Here is a 6,836-nt window from a genome sequence, read left to right on the forward strand (position 1 = left end):
CGTTCCTCTTGCTGTTCGTGTTGCCGGCAGAGGAGGCGGCGAGCCAAGCGGGGAGGGAAGCCTCACCCAGGGCAGTGAGGGCAGCGTTTCAGTTTGCAGCAAGGCGGGGGGCCGGGACTCGTTTTCCGTTTTGGAGCAGGTGCAGTGGGAATAAAGGAAGCAGCCGCGTGCATTCCTCTCGTGGGTCAGCGCAGCCGGTCCACGCACGTGCCAGAGCAAAGGGTGTGACCTCAGCTCCCTAATTCCCATGCACGCCCTACTGTAACACAGCTTTATAACCAAATCTGAGCGTATGCAAACAACTGCACCTTTGCTTTCTTGTTTACCCCTGCCTCACTTCCTCCAGCTGTTTGTTTTAGACTGTAAGCTCCTAGGGGCAAGGACCTGTGCTCTTAAAGCAACACGCACCCTAGGGACATTATAAACAACAAACACGTCGACATCTACGCCCCTGGAAGTAAGCCCTATTGAAATGGGTTTGAGGCATTTACTTCTGGGTAGGAATTGGACGGAAACCTGTGTTGGTCTGTTCCTACATGCCAGATTCCTTGTTGGGGACTCTGTTGGCGGGATTTTATTCTATTTAGTTAGTTATTAAATTTGTATACCGCCCTATACCCATATATCTCAGGGCAGTTCACAACATAAATCATACACTTGTTGGCTTTGGTGGCATGTGAGGGTTTCCTGCAGATTTTAAACAGAGGTAACTTGGTACACTCGCTGTTAAGAAAGATGGCAAAATGGCTCAGTGCATCTGGCTGTTAACCAGAAAGTTGGTGGTTCGAGCCAACCCAGAACAGGATTCCTGCATTCCAATTCTACACTTCTATGGAAGATGAGCAGTCTATGAAAGAAGCTTACACCAGTGGCTACTCACCTGAGTGGCATAACTTCAGAAAAGGATGTATCACTTAAGAATATTGAGTGCATCTGCTTCCTTGAACAGAATGAGCTGCAAAGGTGCAGTTATCTGTGAGTACCCCCTTTCTGATGTTATGTTGCTCATCCGAATAGGCTGTTTACTAATGCAGTTGACACTTAACAGCTAGCTCCAGGCCAGATAGGTATTCAATTGTTTTGGGGACCAGTTAGTAGAAAGGCCAATCCCTGGTGGGATTTGAACACAGGACTTTGCCTCTCCGAAGCCAAGATCCCACAGAGTCACAAGTGCTTCAGATAAGCAGAAGCTGAAGGAAGGGGCTGCTTGGAATGGTTGCTGTGCCTGTAGTCTGAACCCGAGATGCTGCCTGCGGAGTAGAAGATACAGATCCCACTAAAGAAATTCATTCAACAGAGAACCCATTTTCCACTTCCTCCTCCTTTTGTGAGTCACTGACCCAGTAGATGCTGAACTATACTGCTTTGGGGGTTTTTGTATCCAAGTTTCATGCTTCTGGCAGAGTGTCGGCTCCAGGGTTCTTGCCCAAATCACATGGGATTAGGTTGATCAGGGAGTGTCTCAAGATCAGTAAGAGCTAAGATCGTTTTTTTAAGTAGCTTAAGAATTTCCCCGGCTCTAAAATAGATGACCTCTAAATAACAGCATTTCACTAACACTAAAAGCAGAGCCGCTTAAGCTTCTGTGGGGCAAGTTAAGGACCCTGAACTATGTTTCTGTGCAAGGGTTTACACACCCAGAACGGTCTGTACGATAACAAGGATTAGTGAGATCTCTACTATTGCCAATTTTTTTTTTAAGTGAAATCAAAATGTGACTTAACGTTTTGACTTGCATGCTTTCCTTTGTCCAGCTCAATTAAAAACTCTTGCATTGACGGTCTGTTATAACTCTTATTTTCTGCTGTTAATGCAGATAATTATTGATAGACACACACCTTGTGAATGATATGGCTTTTGAAAGTGCTGGTTTCCTAGATAAAAATATATAGTCAAATTAGAGGTCTAATTTGCAAGACTGCATCATACATTGCTTTAAAGTCCCACTGATTTCACTGGGAGAGTTAAATACATTATTATTATTATTATTATTATTATTATTATTATTATTATTATTATTACTATTACTCATTGTTGTTGTTGTTGTTTAGTCGTTTAGTCGTGTCCGACTCTTCGTGACCCCATGGACCAGAGTACGCCAGGCACTCCTGCCTTCCACTGCCTCCCTCAGTTTGGTCAAACTCATGCTGGTAGCTTCGAGAAGACTATCCAACCATCTCGTCCTCTGTCGTCCCCTTCTCCTTGTGCCCTCCATCTTTCCCAACATCAGGGTCTTTTCCAGGGAGTCTTCTCTTCTCATGAGGTGGCCAAAGTATTGGAGTCTCAGCTTCAGGTTCTGTCCTTCCAGTGAGCACTCGGGGCTGATTTCCTTAAGAATGGATAGGTTTGATCTTCTTGCAGTCCATGGGACTTTCAAGAGTCTCCTCCAGCACCATAATTCAAAAGCATCAATTCTTCGGCGATCAGCCTTCTCTGTGGTCTAGCTCTCACTTCCATACATCACTACTGAGAAAACCATAGCTTTAACTATACGGACCTTTGTTGGCAAGGTGATGTCTCTGCTTTTTAAGATCCTGTCTAGGTTTGTCATTGCTATTACTCATTATTATATATTTATTTCTATCCTGCCTTTTTTCCTTGGCAGGGAAGGCGGCATACTGGTAAGATAGGAACAGCTAAAAAATAAAGCGAAAACTGAATTAAAAAAAACAATTAAACATTAATAGAATTAAAACTCTGTCTGTATATAAAAGCTCTAATAAACACATACAGATAATTAACAATAAATGCAACACAGCATTTATTCATTAAAAGCAGTCAGTTCCCCAAAGCCTGTTGGAATAAGAAAGCCAGAAGGAAAACAACAACATGGTTAACACAGCAGTACCATGCATGTTTATTCAGAAATCTCACTGTATTCAGTGGCACTTACTTCCAGGTAAACGTGCTTCCAATTGGATGTGCTATTTGAATGTGCAGCTCCATCCATGGCACAACTAGTCATACACAAAGGGTTGTAGCCAGTGGTGGCTTTTCACTGGTGCAACTAGGGCTGGACCCTGGGGACAAAAATTCAGGATCCTATATGCCAGGGGCTTCCCAGACGACTCTCAGAAGAATGGCGGGTGATGACGGACAGTGACATGCAGGCCTCGTGATCAGAATCCTGCATGCCACGAGCAGTGCTATTTTTCTAGAAAAAGAGGTGCCGGAACTCATGAACACCTCCCTTGTTCTCTTATAATGGCAATGGCACCCAGCTGACAGGTGCCAGAATTGAGTTCTGGATGAAGAAAAAGGCATCGTGGGACCCACCAGGGCTGATGCTGGCCAATGCAGCATCCTTGCTTTCTTATTTTTTTGTGAAGGGAATAATAATAATAATAATAATAATAATAATAATAATAATAATAATAATTTATTTGTACCCCGCCCATCTGGCTGGGTCTTCTCAACCACTCTGGGCGGCTTCCAACAAAGATTAAAAATTCTAAGCAGGCGTTTAGACATTCCCTTTTCAGACATTCACCCACTTATTCTTGAAGAACTCAGGACAGCGGAAGCAAACCCCATTTTATAAGACTGTAAGAAGGGCATTTTATTTATGCAGTCATGGTGATGCCATGGTTGTTTTTTTAGTTAGCTTAAAATGCATTTCTTTCTTTTTATCAGAGCTGGCAAACTTTCTTTTCTTTTTTACCCTAAGGAATACAGTTTGTAAAAGAATGGAATGGCTGGGGCAAGGGTTTTGAGGCAGAGGAGAAATGTCAGTTGCATGCTTTACAATTGAAGTATTATCCCATGGGCAGCTGTAAAAGTCTATGGTCTTGCTGCACCCCCATGAACTGGCAGTACTGGGCCACCAGTTTCTACCTGTCAGAAAGCACTTCCGCTTGTTCAGGTGGGTTGGGCACCTGATGTTATTTTTACCCTTCTCCCCCTGCCTACTGCAGCCCCTTGCAGTGTCCTTGCCCCCAACCCTCAGGAGCAGCTTTGCATGGGGTACAAGGGGTTGCAGTGTGTTAAGCAAATTAGCAGCAATCAGGTGTTTTGCATGGGAAGATGCCCTTTCTGCTAAAGCAGGAGTAGAGAGCCTCTGCCCCATAGCCCAATCTTGCCTTACCAGGGAGTTCAGTCTGGCCTACGAAGCCATTTCCCCCAAACCACACCCATCAGCTGTTGCCACTCGAGCAGAGGGTTAAATCCTGCTCAGTTTGGCTACACATGCCCGTTCCCTTTATATAACATGCTCTCTGAGCTGAGCATCCGGCAAGTGTTGATAGGAAAGGTCACCAAAAGATTCTCCAAGCACAGAAATAAACAAATATATATTTCTGAGCTTTTTGTTGTTTTTTTGTTGTTGTTGTTTTGCTCTCGGGCACTTCTGATCTCCAGTCTTTGATGTCTGAAATGTGAATGGCCAAAAGCAAAAATAGCCCTCAAAAATAGAGAGCAGATGTTGTTGCTGTCAGATTATGTATTGCGTTTCCTTTTAATGGCCGCTTCATTGATGAAGGCATGTTTTTTTAAAAAAGAACTTGCCCGTGCTAGCATGCTTAACAAGATGGAAGTAAATCTGTTTCTCTGTAAAACTAGCATACAAAAAGAGCACATATTAATGTTTCTATTCCTCTATCCCTGCAGTTTGCAGAGCTGACAAATCAAATAATACTTCAACATAGACACACCAACTGTAGCAAGTAGTTAGGTAGTAGGCCAATCCAATTCCTCTATATTCCAAAAAAAAAAAGCAAAAAAGCATGGTGCTAACAAGTCCGATGGCCCCACCTTTGTCTTTGCTATGTTATCCTGGAGGGGACAAGTAATCTCAGGGAGACAGATTTGACCCTTGGGATTTCCAGCTGCTGAACCCTAAGCAGATATGTGTTCGCTCCCTTATAATTTTCAGCCATCACCCAAGAAGGAGAAAACAGTAAGATAGTTTCCAGACTTGTCATCTGATGCAATATATTATGAATTTCCTAATTACTGTAAAACATTGAGAAGAAGAAACATGCAGCCAAACCTCAGTTCCCAAACGCCTCCATTTTGGAACGCTTTGCCTCTCGAACCCAAAAACCCGGAAGTAACTGCTTCCGGTTTTCAAACGATTTTCAGAAGCTGAACATGCTATGCTGCTTCTGTTTTTGAGTTTACCTATTGGATTGAGTCTTCAACTTTCAGTTTTTGGTTGTCGAACGTTTCGGAAGTCGAACGGTCTTCCGGAACGGATTTCGTTCAAACTACCAAGGTTTGACTGTAATGTGTTTTGGGAGAAGAAATGCTGGAAAAAACCCAGCTTAAAAAAATAATAATGGGGAGAAGCTTGAATTGTCTGTGCCATTCTCTATATGAAGATTAAAGAAAGCTGACATGAATGAAAAAAGCGCAACTGCACCCAAGTTCCTCCCGCCTTATCAATATTGATATGTTTTGCATGCAATGCACACAGTTTACCTAGATCAAAATAGCAAACATAGCCAGAAGTACAGTGCAGTTATGCTGAACTTACCACAGAGAAAATTCAGAAGTGGCAGCACCACTTCTTTACACGACTGTGTTAGCCTAATTACACTGCATTGTGAGTATTTATTGACTTAACTCTGCAGAGAAGTTCCCAGGCAAAGAGGGAGTATTCAATATTTTTCTCATGAACTTCAAGTTCATGAAGGGGACCATTGTTTGCAAAATGTCTTGGACATGACAGATAAAAGGGTTTTCTGTTCTCTGGATCAACACTGAATGAAAATATTAGACTCCCCTCTGGCCTCCGCCCCCACAAGCACTTACGTGAATAAAACCAGGCAGAGGACCTTTTCGGTAGTTGTGCCCACCCTGTGGAACGCCCTCCCAGCAGATGTCAAACAGATAAACAGCTATGTGATTTTTAAAAGACATCTGAAAGCAGCCCTGTTCAGGGAAGTTTTCAGAGTGTGACATTGCATTGTGCTTTTACTGTTTTTTTTGTTGTTGTTTTTTTGGGGGGGAGCAGCCCAGAGTGGCTGGGGCAACCTATTCAGATGGGTAGCATATAAATTGTTTTTGTTAAAACTGAGACTTCTGTGTGACCACAACACCTTTTTTTTCCATACACTCAAGAAATCAAAGGCAAGAGAGAGACCCAGAACACATCTCACAAAATTAAAACCCTCTTTCTTTCATCTATGTCACAGTGGGGAGCAGTTTTTAGCCCGGGGGCCACACTGGATTCCTGGCAACCTTACAAAGGGCCACATTCCTGTGGTGGGTGGGGCCAGAGGCAAAAGTGGTTGGAATGATGAAAGTAAATTTTACCTTGGTACATGAGGCTAGTTTCTGCACAATATTCAATCCAGCCAAACAGAGTAAGGTTACCAAATTTTTTTCAATGAATCTGGGGACACTTTTCAACTTCAATGGATTTTGTATGGGGACTGATGTGTAAATCCGGGGACTGTCCCTGGGAAATGGGGATGTCTGGTAACCTTAAAACAAAAGGCGTTCAAGGGCACATTCCAGCCATTTGGGGTGAGAGGCAGGCCTGTGTTCTGAAGGCTCCCAACCCCTGATCTATATATTTGCTATATCCAGGGAATGAGAATTATCAAGGCAACTTTGAAAGCTGCTACTGAAAAATACTTCCGATTCCGCAATTTAGTTTAATCTCCATGTGACTTAGAGCTTCAAAGATTCCTAATGTACTGTGGCATATATAAGGTTGTTCTGGAATCAAGGAATAGCCTTGGGCATCAACATTACTCTAATCATTATATGTAGAAAAGAATAATGCATAAAAAGGCGACTCTTTTTTTAAAAAAAAAAAACAACAACGTTGGGACGGTAAGAAAGGAAGCGGAAGATGAGGCGAATACTGTCACTGTTAAGTAAGCCACGTT

Source organism: Podarcis bocagei, assembly GCF_964188305.1.
Source record: "Podarcis bocagei genome assembly, chromosome: 6".
NCBI classification, from domain to species: Eukaryota; Metazoa; Chordata; class Lepidosauria; order Squamata; family Lacertidae; genus Podarcis; species Podarcis bocagei.